The sequence below is a fragment of the Lepidochelys olivacea genome, assembly GCF_965140295.1.
Source record: "Lepidochelys olivacea isolate rLepOli2 genome assembly, chromosome: 8".
In the NCBI taxonomy this organism is placed as follows: Eukaryota; Metazoa; Chordata; order Testudines; family Cheloniidae; genus Lepidochelys; species Lepidochelys olivacea.
In genome coordinates this window covers 93,751,828-93,771,104 of record NC_140418.1, presented here as the reverse complement: position 1 = coordinate 93,771,104, position 19,277 = coordinate 93,751,828, and the positions used below count along the sequence as shown (strand labels likewise).

The 19,277-nt window shown below is 42.1% G+C and overlaps 1 protein-coding gene across 1 annotated transcript in view; it reads right to left on the bottom strand.

Annotated features, from left to right (window-relative positions):
• Positions 1 to 19,277, bottom strand: part of DAB1 (DAB adaptor protein 1) — a 685,851-nt gene that overhangs the window by 559,247 nt on the left and 107,327 nt on the right. The window lies entirely within an intron of this gene.

Here is a 19,277-nt window from a genome sequence, read left to right as displayed (position 1 = left end):
CCATTCAACAAAATGATATAGGGGGTGGGTGTGTGTGTGTGTGTGTGTGTGTGCGTGCGTGCGTGCGCGTGTGTGTGTGTGTGTGAGAGAGAAGGTTAAGCGGCACTTTTTATGCCAGTATAAGAACCACTAATGAAAAAGAGCCCATTGTTAGTGAGAGAGGGAGTAAATGTGTTGACATTACATTTTAGAACCAGAGAAATGCTAGAACTGGAACTACAAAATAGGATTTCTTAAAAGCTTTTTCTAAATGCTCCTTGCAGATGCCTACTTATTCTTTCCTAATCACTTCAAAGCAATCCTTAGCCTTGCAATCAAGTAAATCCAAAGCAATTAGAAAGTAGATCTACACAGCAAGACCAAACTATGTTTATAGAGGTATTCTGTAAAATGGTTCCGTGTATATTTTCCTTGGAATGGCATGATTTGTATTTTAAAAAGTGTTTGTTTTTAATAAAAAAAGAAAAATTTTACCATGACAAATAGATAAGTTACATCTCTGGAGTGTGAGATTATATTGCAGTTTGCCAGCACAACCAATTCAGCACTGCCCTGGTAAATGCTTATAAATTTTAGTGAACAATCCGGGGGTAGGGGTGGGGGAGTCATCTGCATTGAGTCATGCTACAATAGCAGCAGCCACTGTACTATAATAGCGACTTACTTATGTCAAAAAAACAAAAACAACTTTACATTTTCTGCTCCACCTCCCCGGTGGCCTTGTTTTGCTAGCTCGCCAATTGACATTTTCATGCAGGCAAGCCCATGAAATGTAAAACACATTCTTGCCTTACCCCAGTGAAGCTCTTACCACAAGAGGAGCTGAGCTATGCCGAACTGAGACATGGTTATTTCATTGTGATGCAAATAAATGTAACAATTAAGAATATAATTTTAGAAGATGTCAGTAGCATAATTACTGAAACGGCTTCCAGCCAATTAAGCAGTAGGTGAATTAGCCCATTTAATTGGGTTTGCAGTTTCGACTGCAAGGTGCTTTATGCTTTGTGTTCTGTCAACATTTTGCTGAACTATGTGTTAATAATTCTGATCCCCCAGATGTTATTTAGGAAGTAAATTTGGTGGAGAGTACAAAGGACCGCTGCTTAAAAGGTTGCATATACTCAACAAGCTGTGCTCCCAGATCTGTAGGTAAATTGACTTCAGTGGGAGTCCCACATGAGAAAGTTGAAGCCCTTTGTTTTTCCCACAAACCAATGGCACGTATTCTATCGTCCTGAAGGTGAAACAAGGAATTGAATCAAGATTCTGCAATTAAAAATCTTTTAAAAAATTCTTAATAAGAAAATGACGGTGACAATGAAAAAAGTGACAGCGTGAGATTATTCACAGTATAAAATGAGAAGCTTGTTGCACTCAACTGAAAAAAATATTCATCTCTTCCTTGGAAGACTGCTGTGCATCAGCTAATATCCGCTATTAGCAGACGAGCACTGAACACAATAGTCCCAGCTAAGACGTGAAAATGCAACCACTCATGGGTTAGCAGAGAAGTGCTTCATGGCTACCCTAAGGAAGCACAAGATAGACACACTAACATTAAGACTGAAGATTACGCTGTTGATGACAATAACTGCATACAAATGGCTGATTGCACTGAACCCTGCTTCACAGGAAAAGATTAGTTTGAGACCTAAAAATCCTCATTTAGAAGGGGATTGATGAGAATGAGAGGCAAACTAATGTGACAGTATATGGCTATTAGCCCCAGAAAGAGAGGGAGAGACAGAGATAAAGAATGTATGAGATACTCTTCTTACACTACAGCTGGATCTTTTTATTTTACTTTCAAATCCTCACTCTAATGCAGAGAAGCTCTTTGATTTAGTTTTTGAGAACTCTGGGAATAAGTTGCAGCTCTTGAGTTACTAAATCTCTGTTTGGGAGGTTAGTCTAACATTGCTCCATGGCAAAAACAAACAAGTTTGCATGGTGTTGTCAGGAGGGCTCTGGCTTCCTCAGCCATGGGATCCTGTTCTGAGAAGGACTGCTGAGCAGAGATGGGATCCGCCAGTCTAAGAAGTGAAGAATATCTTCCAGTACAGATTGGCTAACCTAGTGAGGTGGGCTTTAACTGGGTACAACAGGAACAGGAGACAAACCCACAGTAAGTCCAAAACTTGGAGACTTGGGTGAAGTGTTAGAATCTTGAGAGAACATGGGAAATCTCAGCATGGACAAAAGAGAGACAAGAGGAAATCTAGAAGGGAAATCTAGTAAACACAGTAGATGCCTGTATACCATTGATACTCAGACCTCAGTGGTTCAGGACCCAAATTATCGATCAACATTACCCGAAAATACCACAGCAATATGCATTCATCGTTTCTTTTACTATTTATATATATGCAAATGACTGACCACGTATTCTACAATTGGTTAATAACATAGCAAAAGCATTCTGATTGGTAAATGATTTAAATGACACAGTGTTTTAATATCACGTGCTGCGAAGAGCCACAGCAGACACATTAAAGAGTTGCCTGGAGCTCCCGAGTCTCAGTCTGAGCATCACTGCTGTATACTAATGCAAGAAATATGGGGAATAAACAGGAAGAACTAGAAATACTAGTGAATAATCACAATTAAAACATAACCAGCATCACAGAAATTTGGTGGGCTAATTCATGTGACTTGAATATCGGCATAGTACAGCTTGCTTAGGAGGGACAGGCAGGGGGAAAAGGGAGGAGCTGTTGCCTTCTATATCAAAGATGTAAACACTTGCGCGGAGGTTGAATAGAAGCGGAAGGCAGACCAGTTGAAAGTCTCTGGGTAAGGATAAAAGGGGTAAAAAACAAAGGTGAGGTCATGGTAGGAGTCTACTATAGACCATCTAACCAGGAAGAAGAGGTCAGCGAGGCTTTTTTTTTTTTTTTTTAGCTCAACTAACAAAATCATGCAACACACATTGGTGGGCATGGGAGACTTCAACTACCCAGACATCTATTAGGAAAATAATACAACAGGGCACAAATTATCCAACAAGTTCTTGGAATGCATTAGAGACAGCCTTTTACAGATAGCGAAGTAAACGACCAGAGGAAAGGCTATTCTGGATTTGATTCTAACAACTAGGGAGGACAGTAGCTGAAAATCTGAAGGTGGAAGGCAGATTGGGTGAAAGTAATCATGAAATGATGAGTTCACGATTCTAAGGAGTGGCACAAGGGGAAAACAGCGGAATAAAGGCAATAGACTTCAAGAAGGCAAACCTTCGCAAACTCAGAAAATCGGTAGGTAAGAACCTGTGGGAAGCAAGTCTAAGGGGGAAAAAAGAGTTCAGGAGAGCTGGTAGTTTTTAAGAGAGACATTATTAAGAGCACAAGAGCAAACTATCTCAGTGCACAGGAAAGACAGGAAGTATGGTACGGGGACACACTAGCATAATTAGGAGGTCTTCAATGACTTGAAACTCAAAAAAGAATTGTACAAGAAGTGGAAACTAGGTAAATTACAAAGTATGAATACAGAGAGAGAGAGAGAGAGAGAAAACTCCACAAGCACGTAGGGAGAAAATTAGGAAGGCCAAGGCACAAAATGAGGTTAAACTAGCTAGGGCTATAAAGGGTAACAAGAAAACATTTTACAAATACATGAGAAGCAAGAAGACATCCAAGGTAAGAGTAGGTCCATTACTAAATGAGGAGGAAACCCGACAGAAAGTGCAGTGATGGCCAAAGCATTGTATGCCTTTTTTGTTTCAGTTTTCACCGAAAAAGCTATCATTAATCGGACAACTAACATAGTGAACATCAGTGTAAATGGGCCAGGATCTGAGGCTAATATAGGAAAAGAACAACTTAAGAATTACTTAGACAAGTTAGATGTCTTCAGGTCAGATGGGCCCGAGGGAATACTTGAAGAACCGGCTGAAGAGATCTGTGAGCCACTAGCGATTATTGAATTCATGGAGGACAAGAGAGAGTTTCCAGAGGACTTGAAAAGGGCCAATAAAGTACCTCTCTATAAAAAGGGAGATAAGAACAATCTAGGGAATTATAAAGCAGTCAGCTTAACTTTGGTACCGGAAAGATAATGGAGCAAACAACACACAAATGTATAAGCACCTAGAAAAAAATAAGGTGACAAGTAAGAGTCAACATGGACTTGACAAGAAAAAATCATGTCAAACCAACCTAATAACCTTCTTTGACAGGGTAGCAAGCCTGGTGGATGGAGGGGATGCAGTAGATGTGCTATATTTCAACTTTAGTAAGTCTTTTGATACTGTCTCATGTAACCTTCTCAAAAACACATTAGAGAAACATAGCCTAGATGAATCTACGGTAAAGTGGGTGCATGACTGGCTGTAAAACCATACTCGGAGTAGTTATCAATGGTACACAATCGAGCTGGAAGGGCATACCGAGTGGGGTCCCAAGGGATCTGTCCTGGGTCTGGTTCTATCTTCATAAATTATTTGGATAATGGCAGAGTGTACACTTATAAAGTTTGTGGATTATACCAAGATGAGGGAGGTTGCAAGTGCTTTTGATGATTGGATTAGAATTCAGAATTGATGTTGATAAACTGGAGCAATGGTCTGTATTAAATAGGATGAAATTCCACAAGGACAAATGCAACATTTTATACTTAGGAAAGAGTAAATCAATTGCACAAATACAAAATGGGAAATGACTGCCTAGAAAGGGAGTACTGCAGAAAAGGATCTGGGGGTTATAGTGGATCACAAACTAAATATGAGCTGACAATCTAATACTGTTGTGTAAAAGCGAATGTCATTCTGGGACGTATTAGCAGGAGTGTTGTAAGCATGACACAAGAAGTAATTTTTCCACTCTACTTAGCACTAATAAGGCCTCAGCAGGAGTATTGTGTCCAGTTTTGGGCATCGCACCTCAGGAAAGATGTGGACAAATTGGAGAAAGTCCAGAGGAGGGCAACAAAAATTATTAAAAGTCTAGAAAACATAATCTATGAGGAAAGATTAAAAAAAGTGGGTTTCTTTAGTTTGGAGAAGAGAAGACTGAGGGGGGACATGATAACAGTCTTCAAGCACATAATAGGTTGTTATAAATGGGAGGTTGATAAATTGTTTTTCTTAACCACTGAGGACAAGACAAGGAGTAATGGGCTTAAATTTCAGCAAGAGAGATTTAGGTTAGACATCAGGGAAACTTCCTAACTGTACAGGTAGTTAAGCACTGGAACACATTATGTAGGAAGGTTGTGGAATCTCTGTCATTGGAGGTTTTTAAGATCAGGTTAGACCACCAGTCCCCAAACTTTTGAGGGTCACCCCTGACAGGACCAGGAGCTGGGCCATGGCTCCGTGTTGCGTGGGGGGACGCAGACAGGAGTAAGGGGGCCGAGGTGGAGCCGCACCTAGGAGAGGGTGCAGCTCCACTTGCGGGCCCACTCCCGGCCTCGGTCCCAGGCTGGGAACGGAACCATAGCCAGCAGCCAAGGCTAGGGGTGGGGCCGGGAGCGGAGCCAAGCCAAGGCTGGGGACAGGGCCAGGCGCAGGGCCGGGGACAGGGCTGGGGGTGGGACCAGAGCAGACCTGGGGGTGTGGAGAGGCTGGGTGGTGCTCCCTCTCTGCCCCACACAGGGGCTGGCCTGGGTCCCAGCAGGCATTCCTCCATGCCCCCATGACAGGGCACGCCACACAGTTTGGGAATTTCTGAGTTAGACAAACACTTGTCAGAAATAGTCTAGATAATACTTAGCCCTGCATCAGTTCAGGAGACTGTCCTAGGCCCTAGAATCTAGATGACATATTGAGGTCCCTTCCAGTCCTACATTTCAATGATTCTATGTCCATGGAACTCACTGGGCACACTTTTTTGCAATGATAAGTACTTACATTTCTCAGGTAAACTAAAAGATCGAAACCTTGCTTTAGGTTTGTTAGAGAGACAGGGTCTCCAGTGTTCAAAGATCAGGAGACCTAGGTTCTATCCCCATCTCTTCTATTCACTTGCTTTATGACCTTGAACAAGTTACTAGAACTCCCCACTCCTCAGTTTCCCTGTTCATAAAATTAGAATAAATCAGTGACCCGCCTTTGACAAACACTTGAGATCCTTGCGTAAAGGGCGCTCTGCAGCAGTAGTAGTATTTATAATTAACAGCAGAGTTATTATACTATTAATAACACTCAGCAGTCATAGAATGCTTTTCATCTTCAGCTTTACACGCATTAATTAAAGTCATCTTCTGATATTTAGAATGTCTTTCTCTTTTTCATTCTACTTTCCCCATTCTCTGTATTATAGGATAACAAGGAGAAAAACTATGAGCTTGAAGCAATTCGATGCTGAATATTTTACTTTGTAGGGAGTATGTTTATAATTTTCAGTGTGAGAAGCTGTCCTACTTTTGACAAATTTACCTCAGGGGGTTTTCCAAGATACCAGAGTGGATATACACTCCTCCTTTTCAAAGATATTCTGCATAACTGAGCAGCATACAGACAGCTTTTCCATAGGTTTCTTACCTTCCCTACTTTCTCTGATGTGGGATTATCAGATATTGCTGTAGGGTGCATGTGAGCTTTCAAAATGTCTCAGCAGTTAGTACAATAAGAACGGAAATGCAAAATGCTCCCCCTCACTATGCTTCATTTCATCCAAAATTTCATTCCAGTAGCAATATTGCCAGGCAGTGTGTCCCATATTTAGTCCTCATTAGACATTACCCAACTTGAAAATAAAAGATGTAGTCTTTTTTTCCCCATGATGTAAATGGGGTAAGATTTCTCCATTACTGCACAAATAGAAGAATTGCTTACTTTGTCATTTCTTTTTGTCCAGGACAAACGAGCAACCTCTCTTCCTCTCTTTGACAGGCAGCTCAGCAGTCAATGAACGTCTCCAGTTTGGGCTCCCTCTAGCCAGACAGGTCAAGCCTTTTCTATTGTCACCCCAGGATTTTCAGGGAGGAAACTTAGTATTGCATTAGGAAATAAAGAGTAGAGGGACTTGACTCCTGGGTGGGCTGTCTGGGTGTAGTAATGCATGCTTTGTGATGTGCTGGTGCCTGGGATTTTGATATATTGGTCTGTGGGTTGGATTGTATCACAGTTCACCCGAGAGTCTTTCCATTATGTATTTTAATTGCATTGAAGGACTTATTCCATTACATCTTTTTAATACTAGAGTTTGGTAGGCACTATATTAAATCTAAATAAATAATGGCACTACACAAAATGTTAGGCTGCTGTGCTGGTGAAATCAGGGTACAGGAAAACACTCATTGGTAAGAAATCCTATTTTTGGGCATGCTGTTTTCTACCAGTACAGGATTAATAGGATCTGAACAGCTGTCCCTGAGAGACAAAACACACCTTGCGAGTGTGCGTGTGTGGGGGGGGGGGGGAACGGGAGAGGGGGCAACAAAAGACCAATCCTAATAGAACTGATCCAAAGTACTGAGACCCATTTCTGCCATCAAACTACAAGAGCTCAGTGGGGGGAAAAAGTACAATGCCTACCCTGCCATATCCTGGACAAAAACGAGAAAGGGTGTATCAACAAGCTCTGCTAAATACAGCCACACAGTTCACAAAGGACACAATGGGTGAAGGGTCACTGCAGAGAGCAGAGCATGTGGACAGCTTAGTAAATGGACTTCTCTGTTCTGTACCAGTTGGAGCTTCTTAAGGGCCTGTGGCTTTATTCTTAAGTATAATGAGTTGCAGTAAATGAGCTGGGCAGGCATGGACGTGGTCAGGTCTGAATATGATAGGGCAGGATACAGTTTTCTGACCAGACACAGATGGACTTAGATGTTTCTTGATGTCATGGCTATATGCGTGTTCAACAGAATTAAGGAGACTAACAGTAACCCAAGACAGAAAACCAATATAATCTATGAGCAGATGCTCTCAACAGAGGGGGTTGTTACAGAGAAAGAGAACTCTTCAAAGTGCTTCGCACGTCCGGTCAGTACCACCTCGGTCTTCTGGGTTCAGCTTCAGACAGCTGTTCTTCATCCAGGTGCTGATTTCTGCTAGGCCCAGGGATAGCTAGGATGATGCTGCAGTTAGAAAGCTGGGTATCATCCATTTATTGCAGACACCTAAGCCCTTTTTACCTCACTAGCTCCTCATAGAATTTAAAATGAGAGGAGGAGGAGGATCGAGTGAAGAGCCAGCTCTCTGCACAGGCACAGAGAGTATGCCTACACTGCAATTAAAAATCCATGGCTGACCCATGCCCACTGACTCGGGCTCCCAGGGCTTGGCTTGAATGGGCTGTTCAGCTGCAGTGTAGACATGGGCGCTCAGGCTAGGGGTTGGGCTCTAGGATCCTGCGACACTGGAGAGTCCCAGAGCTCAGCTGCAGCGTAAGCCCCAATATCTACACAGTAATTAAACAGCCCCATAGCCCGAGCCCAAGTCAAGAGGCCTGGGCTTGGGCTGAGGGGTTGTTTAATTGCGGTCAGTAGCAGGCCCAGGCCACCGGCGGGTGTCTAACTGCAGTATGGACGTACCCTAAGAACCGTAATTGCTGAAAGAGTTGTTCAGCAGCTCTGGGGACTCTTAGGAGAATTGGGTTTGCAATACATGATCAGATTTGATCGGAGACTCATCCCCAGATGCTTCTATTATTAAGGATGTGCGTGTTGCATAAGGTACACACAGTACTGCCCAACTGAGTCACAGCCCTTTCAAAATTCCCTTGGCAAGCCCCCGAGTGTTCCACTCAAAGATACCCTTTTGGAGAGATGTTGGCCTCTAATGGAATGGATGGCAGTTCAACGCGTGCTGTTACAGAGCAGTGAGTCTGGGGACAGCTAAACAAGTACCATGGGTTGCTTTAGCTAATTTGCTTAGTCATATCATCATCATCATCTGTACAAGCAGGATCTCCCAGCAAGCATTAACTATCATGCTGGAGAGGAGCCAGCAAATGTTTTCTCCTTCTTGAACCTTCTCGAAACAGAGCAAGGCAGCCTTCTCCCATTCTACCACAGACCGTATTTTAAGAGACTCTGCCATACCCTTCATATGAGAGTTCCACTCCTTTGATGCAACCTTCCTGGATAATTCTGGGAGAAAGGAAAAAAGAGACAGGAGTAGAAGCAGTAGCCTATCGTTCTCTGGAAAATACTCAGCACAGATCCCCAGGTTGCTTCTCGAACATCAGGACAAGGAAAATCCTAGTGGGGAACCAAGTCTTAGAGTGAGGCTAAAACAAACCATCTGGTTGAGCCATATGACTGGCTGGGCAAGATAATCCTCACCAGACCTGAAGCCACTTAAGGGAAGAGGTTCTGGAGTAATTTAATGCTATGACCAGGCCCCCATGTACTGCCAAATGAACTGTAACTGAAGGGCCCCTTCTGCCTTAGACTGGAGACTTTCCCTAGGCTGTGCTGGCAAGTAGCAGTGGAGACGTAGCCTGGCACTTTGATCTGCCTCAGGAAGCTGCTGCTCTGGCTGCCATGCCTGGGGCAGCATCACAATGGAAGCAGAAGGAACCTATGAGGAAGGCCCGCCTTATGCCGAAGCAGCGGGCGTACTTTCAGGCTCTTCTGTTCTTTGAATGAGGGATCCCTCTTGCCCATGCTGCCCACCATAGCAAAGGAATTTTAAGTGGGTGGGGGGGGGGAAATGGAGGAAAAGAGCTTTAAATAACTTCAATGAAAAATAAAAAAAAAGTGTCGGGGTTGCTTCTGCTGTCTCGCTCTTCAGTGAAGTGGAAGACATTATAATATAGGAGTAACAGAATCACCTCAGAACTCACAAATCTTCAGTTCAGAGGATGATTGAAAACTACCAAGGAAATGTAAATCCCTTGCTGACTCATTCTGGCTCATTATGCTTGGTCTGACCTGCTGTACTCTTTATATCAGTTATTTTCTGGCAAGGAGACTGAATTAGTACCTGCTAAGCTGTCCAAAATATACTATAACCAACCCCCTCAGCATTTAATTAGGGCCCAATCTTGCAAGATACTGAGCATCTCTTGCACGCTGCTATGTGTTCTCTACCACCCCTAAAGACAGCAGGAGCTGATCGGTTCTGCAAACATCTGTCTGTCCCTTCGTGATGGAAAATTAACACAAACATCTCAAAATATATCTGATTGTGCATATGCACAGCTCAGCTCCATTATGAAATGGGATTTTTTGTTATGAGAGAGAGTGTGTGTAAAGAAAGCAAATGTATTATTTTGTGCAGAAGTACTGGATAACTAGATACAGTTAGGGTAATTTTATCTCATTCATCATACTGAAAGCAGTTATTTATTCTAGTTTTTACATAAAAAACTATAACAGCAAAGATCACCTCTCAGTGAAATTCCATCTGTATCTTTGTCAGATCTTAAGACAGGAAGGTATTACAGTGGTAGACTCTAATTACGCCTTCTCAGCATATACTTGCCCCTTGAGGTAAAGATAACATGAATTCTTTATTGTGCTCTATTTCAATGTCCAAAGATTAGCATATTTCACCACCTTTATAAATTATACAGTTTCCAGCATTTCCTGCATTTAAAGCCCACAACTAGAATTTATTTTGCCATTAATTTTAAATATGACAGATGCTGGCTTTTCAAGGCACTGGAAGTACATGGCCTTGTATACTGTACCGTAAGTCCGGTGAAACAGCCCACATAACTGTCTATTGAATTTACTGGCTAATAATTCAATTTATTGCCCCCCAAAACAATAATATAGCTATAATACTCCCACTAGCCTAGTCCCCAGGGCAGCAAATTTACTCTGGTCTCCCTAACTGGTTGATAACATTTAAATGCCAGTCAGTCACTAATCCGTTGCTACTCCATCCTCCGAGAGCTGCTTTATTGAACACTGTAATTGCCTGGATGTTGTTTTTCATTTCTGTAGCTGTTGCTGTTAATTAAATATTTTGTGGAAAGCTCCCCGTGACAGTTCTTACTGCATTCTTAATATCTGATAAGATACACGGTCTGTACCTGCTGCATTCTGCTGATACTCTTGTCCTAGATTCAAACTCCCAAAACCCTGAAGAAATGACACACTTTCAGTGAAATTCACTATTAAAAGATTGAGGGGATCTTAATGAAATAGATGCATATGCCATGTCTCTTAGATCACTGCTGCTAGCAATGGCAGGATGTGCCTCTGGACTAAAAGGTTTGCCTAGTTTCTCTGCCTGAATAGTGAAGATGTGCACTCCATTTCAATGGCAGTAGTGGTAATGAGAATGGCTCATTTCAAACAGTTGACAAGGAGGTGTGAGTAACAGTAGGGGAACATTAGTATGAGGTAAATTAGGTTTAGGTTTTGTAATGACCCAACCACTCCCAGTCTTTATTCAGACCTAATGTGATGGTGTCCAGTTCGCAATGCCCCTCTGCCATGTACACTGGCCAAACCGGACAGTCCCTACGCAAAAGAATAAATGGACACAAATCTGACATCAGGAATTATAACATTCAAAAGTGAGTAGGAGAACACTTTCAATCTCCCTGGTTACTCAATAAAAGACCTAAAAGTGGCAATTCTTCAACAAAAAGCTTCAAAAACAGACTCCAATGTGAAACTGCAGAACTGGAATTAATTTGCAAACAGGACACCATCACGTTAGGCCTCAATAAAGACTGGGAGCGGTTGGGTCATTACAAACCCTAAACCTAAATTTCCCCCTTACTGTTACTCACACCTTCTTGTTAACTGTTTGAAACGGACAACTTTCATTACCACTACAAAAGTTATTTTTCCTCCCTTGGTATCCTACTGATAATTGAATTGTCTTGTTAGACTGACCTCACACTTGGTAAGGCAACTCCTATCTTTACACGGATTTATACCTGCTCCTGTATTTTCCACTCCATGCATCTGATGAAGTGGGTTCTAGCCCTTGAAAGCTTATGCCCAAATAAATTTGTTAGTCTCTAAGGTGCCACAAAGACTCCTCGTTGTTTTTGTGGAATCTCTGTCATTGGAGGATTTTAAGAACCAGTGAGACAAACACCTAACATGGACCATCTAGATAATACTTAGTTCTGCCTCAGTGAAAGGGGCTGGACTAGATAACCTATCAAGGACCTTTCCAATCTTACATTTCTATTATTTTATTATTATAATTATTCTATATACTCCTTGTTTTGGGTTTTAATTTCTGTAATTAAAATGTCTAGCTGCCACAGCAACAGACACGACAAAAATATGTACTGTATAATCATAATAGTAATTAAAACTCCAAAATAGCTAAATTCCAGGGCAGTGATTAGATGTTTAGGAGATTGGAAAGGAGATACAAAACCTTTTGCATTTAAATACAGCTCAGGAAGGGAATTGGTGTAACTGTTTCCAGTTGATGGCTGAATGGTGTTCTGACTGAAATGAATGTGAAGGATCTTTTTCCGGTTCCTAGTGGACAGGTAACAAAGCAGCAGTATGGGTGGTACCTTATGGGCAGTTTCAACAAAGCAGCTAAGGAGTAAAGAGACATGGAAAGCGGCATACCCTTTTGTCCTAAGAATCCCTTCCAGGACAGGACTAAAGCACTTCCACTGCCCATGCTAGGCTTCTATAGATACATGGAAAACATAGTGCTTGTGCACATGTTCACGTAACACACTCTACAGGGCTAACACATACATTTATTAGTCTCTAAGGTGCCACAAGTCCTCCTTTTCTTTTTGCGAATACAGACTAACACGGCTGCTACTCTGAAACCTGTCATTCTACAGGGCTGTGATTTCTAAAGTGCATGAATGTGTTGCTCATTAATTGGTCTGTGTAGACCCTGCTGGTGTGCACTAAAAATTCCTTGGTGTGCTTTACCATAAATACTGTTTGAAACAGCACTAAGTTAAAGTGCACCAGCAAGACAAATTAATGTGCAACCCATTGGTGCACTTTATCAATCACTCCTCTGCAGAGTGTACTCCTCCACATGTAAAGAAGCCCTTAGGTGGTGCCTTCAAAGCAGCAAATTCCCTTCTGAAAGTAGCGCCATAATCAGTTTAGCCCAGACAGCAATTTGGAACATAAAGACAATTTGGACCATAAAAATGAAAACAAAATCCACTGCCTACATATCCAGTGCAGCCCCCCTTTTTTTGTGCCTCCCGCACTGTAATATCATTCACACAAATGCTTCCAGGACTTCCAATTCCATAATTAATATTACAGCCTAGTGACGAAGATAGGACCTGGCATCTCCTGCAGGAGTTGTCAAATTAGAGGTGGGAAGTGCCCACCCAACTTAAATGATGGGCATTTCTGTGTTTGGAGCGGTTTCTTAGGGCTATCTATGGCATCTCTAATCATGAAGAGTGCTGGCAGCAAGCCTGTTTTGGCAATCCCTGTCAAGGGGGAACAAACTGATTAACAGATAAACAGCAGAAAGCAAAGAACCTGGCAATAGAAACTATAAGGAACCAGGCTCAGGAGTAGTGGAGAGAGGGATTGTTCAACAGGGATGGTGGAAGGCCTCTTACTGCTTCTAATTTGCAGAGGTTTAGGCCTGGTCTATGCTAAGAAATTAGGCCCATATAACTGGTGAAAAATCCACACTCCTGCACGACACAGTAAAACTGACCTAATCCCCAGTGCAGACAGCACTAGGTTGATGGGAGAATCGTCCAGTCAACCTAACTACTGTCTCTTGGAGAGGTGGGATTACCTACGCTGATGGCAGAGGGAGTGTCCTGTCGGCAGAGGGAGTGTCTTTGCTGAAGCACTACAAGCTTTTTGGGTGGAGACGAGCCCTAAAATGGAGAAACCAGCTCTGAAGGGGTCAGATTTGCTGCTGATACCAAACTATGGGGGTTCATCAATACAGAACAGAGCAGCAAGCAAATGTCAAACGGGATTCAGATCCATTAAGTGACTGGAGTGAAACTGGGCTAAAACTGAATATTGAGGAATGCAAGCCGATAAAAAATTAAAATAATAATTGGATGTTCAATGATGGGAAATGCATTACAACATTTGGGAGAGTGAATGGTGTTGCTCAGCCAATGGCTAAAATGTTTGAACTGGTCAATTAACTCAAGATGAAGCAAGCTACTGTAATAGACAAGAGAGAAACTCCAGCAAACAGGCAGCAGTCTTATATGGACAATATCTGTCCAAAAGCCAGACCTTGGATGGAATCTGCAGCCAAGGTACAAGGGGGAAAGGAATATAAGAAAGTGTGAGTGTGTATATACACACACATATATATATATATATATATATATATATATATATATATATACACACATACACACATACACACACACACACACATATATATATACTTATTATAATACAGCCCATTGTTGCACAGTGGGACCGTGACATCAGAAGAGATGGGGAACCTGGGACTGTAACATCACAATATACAGAGAATCACTGCTGATATGGGTGAGTTCTCATGAAGGGAGGGTACCCAGAGACAAAAAGAGAGAGACAAACAGACAGAGTGTGAGCAAGCACACGCACAGATACTTTGCATTTATCTTGCCCACCACTTTTCATCCCAGGATCTCAAAGAGCTTTACAAACACCCATCAGCTAAGCTTCACAGCCCTCCGGGAGGTAGGAAAGTATTAGTACCCCCATTTTACAGACATGGAAAATGAAGCAGAGAAAAATTTAATGATTTGCTCAGTTTCACAGTGAGGTAATGGTAGGGCTTGAACACAACCCGAGATCGCTTCAGGCAGAAGTCCTGAACTGGCGCTGCTTCATAGCACCCACAGTAGTCAATGGCCCCAGAATAACTCAGGGACTTAGCCACTGATGACAGCCACCTGGCCAACTTCCTAAGGGTTAAAAGCACTAGTTCCAAATGGATATACTTGGGATGTGTTCAGCTGTAAGCAAAAGAAAATGACCTCAAAGGATCCCCTCTGTGCTCTTGACCAGAACTTTGGAACAAGCAAAGAAAGGCTCTTCAATAATCACTGCAGGTTTTACATAAGTACATGCTGGGACAGGATATTTGGGGGTGTTTAGCTGATTCCAGGCTGTCTGAATCTATTCAATAAAGCTGGCTGGCAATGCTTTAAATTAATACTGAGTCTTAGTGTATTAATTCCAGGCTTCCATTGATCTGGGATACGACACAGAGTCCTTAATCTAGTTATTTCTCCCACTACAGCAGAATTTGTTATGAAGATTTAGCTTGAAAATATGTAATTTATACAGAGGAAATCCTTTTGATCTGTGCTGTAATTTAAAATACAGCAGACTGTTTGTGTTGACTTATTTTCACAGTCCTTTTTGGAAATAAGACACTATTAAAGATAAATACTAATAATCCTTTCATCTAAGGACCTCAAAGCACTTTACAGATCTGAAGTAAGTCTGGGAGATGGGTTTTGCTATATCCAATTTGCAGATGTGTACATTGAGACAGAGCGAAATTAAAGTCAAAGTTTTCAAAAGCTGGGTGCCCAAAGTTGTGCAGGTAACGTTAGGCACCTGAATTTTCAGAAGAAAATGGTACTACTTGTGTAGGAGAAAGGCAGCATGTAAGTGTGATTGGGCAGCCTGCTCTCTTTGCAGGCAGTTAGCAGGGATGACAAGCATCCGAGAGAGAGATTTAAGAAGCTCTGAGACATCTCCATGGTGCTACAATAAGAGACTGACCGACATAGTCAATAGGGATGATAATTCTTCCCTACTGCACAGGAGTGCCATGAGGGTAAATTAGTGTGTTGGAGGTGCTTGGATACTTATTAATAGGGGTCATAGACGTACTTGGATAAGAGGGTGAGCTGTGCCCTAACCCAAAGGGCCTGAGAGAAACACAGATGTTTCTACTGAACATAAAAGATGCATCAGCTACTGATGTGCGAGAGAGGGTGGGAAGGCAGAGACTGGCTCCTAAGGTTGAGTTCTTGCATAGCTAGAGGGAAGCAAAAGTGAGTCTGAGTCAGATCTGCCTTAAATAGCTCAACCAAAAGCCCAGGAAGGAATCTGAATGACATTTACAAGAGACTTCAAAGTAGGTTCCCCACTAAACAATTCCTTCCAAATCCAACAGTTGCTGCCACTCATCCACCAGAACAGCAATTCTACCCAACAGCTCTCCATTGCCCCAAGTCCATCTGTTCGCTCTCCCTCACCTAGAGTCTGCTGCAGCCAAATTTCAGTGGTGTTTTAGAGACAGTCCATTATGTCAATGTGGGCAACCATAAACCAATACACAGACTGTTGAGGACTGCAAAATGACTCAGCTCCCTGGAGGTCTATGTGCCTTGAACATTGTTGATAAGAACACTGTGGCTTGGCTTTATTGGATTGCATGTGCCAAATACCTACAGTCCATCTGTTCTTCCCTAGCCTCTCAGCATCTTATAGAACTGGCTTCTCTGTTGCCCCCAGGTCCAGGTCGGTCTCCTCTCCTCAGCATCCCTTCTCCAGCTGAGCACTTTGAAACTACTGCTGGTGGTGGTCCTGCTTGGTCAGTAGCGGAGACTCCCACCTTTCCCTTCTGGCTGCTCAGCCCTACACCTCCATAGTACCTGATCCAACTACCTTGGGTTCTCTTGTTGGATGCAGAAAACAAGCTCAGGGGAGGGAGCGAACCAAGTGACTGACTGACTGGCAGGAGATGGTGAGGGAGTCTCAGCAACTATCCTTGCCCATCCTGGTGACAGGTTCTCCAGCCTTTCTGGTTTAACAAGGAAACTGGGAAGTGAGTCACAAAGCTGGAAGACAGACAGGTGGGGCCTGAGGATAATGCTGAAGCTGAACGCAACTAATACCTACAGCTCTGTGAGATAACTGCTGGGCTCCATCAGAAGGTCCAACACACCTGTTTAATCTCACACTGAAGACCAGAGCTGGGGTCACATTCAAGACTGTTGAGACATAGCAGAAGGCAGATAGGGTACAGCCAAATATATGCTGTGCTGCAGATTAGCAATGGCACCAACAGGTGACACCTCTAGTGCAGGTCTGCCAGCTGGGGTCAGGTCAAGGGGTATTGGGAAGAAAGGTCTGGGAAACAGAGTCACCGTCACTCACTTCAGTGGGGTGGTGTATCACCAGCAATACACTTTCATAAAGAAATCCATCCTGAGGAGAGTGCTATGGGTCTAAGAGGTTCCCTCAGTGGAAAACATAGGGACTGGGATAAACACACCTTACCTGGCAGGACAGAGGAAAATCCTGGGTCAGAATCAGACTAGTTTTTTAATTCTGAATTCAATAACACAAAACTGGATTGGTTTAAATTGGAATGGAGCCAGACATGCCTATTTGACTCTAGTTTATGTCACTGCTGCTCATTCTGCCATTCAAGCTTTACAAGTAAGTTTTCAATAAGTCGTTTGGCGTCCAGTTTACGCCCTCGTACTTCATAGGCATCTATGTCCCTTCTACCAAATAATTTCAGGCAACAATTGGGGGCTACTGTTTCCATGCCTGAACCTAAATGCTATAATCAGAAATAGTTTATATACCCCTGCACTTCAGTCACTCATTTGCATTAAACAGAGCAAAGACCAGGATTTGCAGGGGTGATAGATGCTAGTGTGTGTAAAATAATCATGCTGTGCTGACTTGTCATGAATTGTGACGTATGGTTGCCATTGTTTCCAGTGGAGATGGTGGGGGGAAATCATTTACCATGATTGAAGGTCAACCTGACATGCCCAAGATGAAACATCAGTACCACTGTACACGTTGCCTTTCCTTATATATCAACATGATTTTGAAGGTGAATCATGTGGGCTTTCAAAAAAGTCTGTGGTATAATTGTCTTTTGTTCTTATGCAAATTATGTCATCTAAGATCTGGTGCTATTGATGGCAACCTGCTTTATCTTCTCACTCCTCTGACAATTCATAGCTGCAGCATACAGATGTTGGTTTATTATGTACACCATTAATTCAATTTACTCTTCAGGGTGGTAGGGATTTTTAGCAGTTACTCTGACATTCTGTACTTAGAAGCTATGGAATTCAGGGCCAAGAGAGAAAGGCAATTTAAGCTTTCATCACACTTTTTAAAACTTCTCTCGTTTCAAAGACTGGCTTGCAGCCGATTTAATGATGTTAAACTTGGAAACAAAACAGTTTGCACAAAATAAGCAAATGAGATCTACACCTTGAAATAAATACAGTAATAAGTGGAAAGAACTCATTTTCTCATTGTCAATGCAAGATTTTTAGAAATTGGTTGTATTTTGAAGCCCAGAAATGCCCTCATAGAGTACACATCTAATTAAAAGCCTGATCTTGCAAAGTGCTGAGCACCTTCAACTCCCTCTGTTGGAGTTGAAGGTACACAGGATCTGGTCCTGTGCTTTATAACGCTAGCCTCTACTCTATTAATCCTGGCTTTGTTTAACAGCTATACAGACGTGTCAATATTGCAAAAAGTTAATTTGTTTAGATTCAGTAAGTTACACACTATTTACCACCAAACAACAAATCGGAGCACGCACGCTGTGCAAGTCACTTTTGAAACTGAAGTTGTGACAATAATGTATTACATTAGAACTGCTAAAGCTTCCAGTGGGATAATGTTTTTTAAACATAGACAGTGCAATGGGCTGAACTTATAAACAATAGGATTTATTAAAGACACCATTCAGAAAAAGCACTGCACACATCAAAAACTAGAGGAGGGTCAAATCCACAAAATGCTACCACTTCCCGTCAACCATAAGAGAAAGATGGGAGTTGAAATACAATGGGACTTAGATCTGAACTAAGATCCCTGACTGTGGATTCCAAAATGAATCTTCACAAGAAGATTGTGTAAACCACCATTGCTTTTGCCAATATGTGCTACAAATAAGTCCAGTGGTTTTGCTGTTCATGAAACTCTTGGTTTGTGCTCACTAGAACTAGACAAATAGTGAAAAAAAAAATACATATTTGGGATTCCGAATTTCTTTTAGTTCAGCCATGGTCCTACCCAATCTTTGCCTACTTTTCTGTGTTGAGTTGTACCTTCTACAACAAGTAAATCTAATAGAAATCAGTCAAACTACCCTTCGAGTGAAGATTACTCAACATGAATAAGGGTGGCAGAATTGGGTCCTAAGATATTGAGGCAGGCCCCTCCTCCCTAGTAATTCTCAGAGCTATACTACCATCATCATCAAAACATACTAAACGTTCAAAGAAACATGTACATCAGAGTGCTGTATGAACACTTGCAATTATTGCCCTTGTAGAAAGGATGTAAATAAGTTTATTAATACAAATATTTCTCAGTGATATTTCTTTGATCAGGTTGTTTTCAAGCATTTCAAGAGCAAGTTTCCTTCCACTTCAGGGCCAAGACTGACCTTACTCAAGGAAAAAAACAACAAAAAAGTAACCTCAATTGGGAGCTTT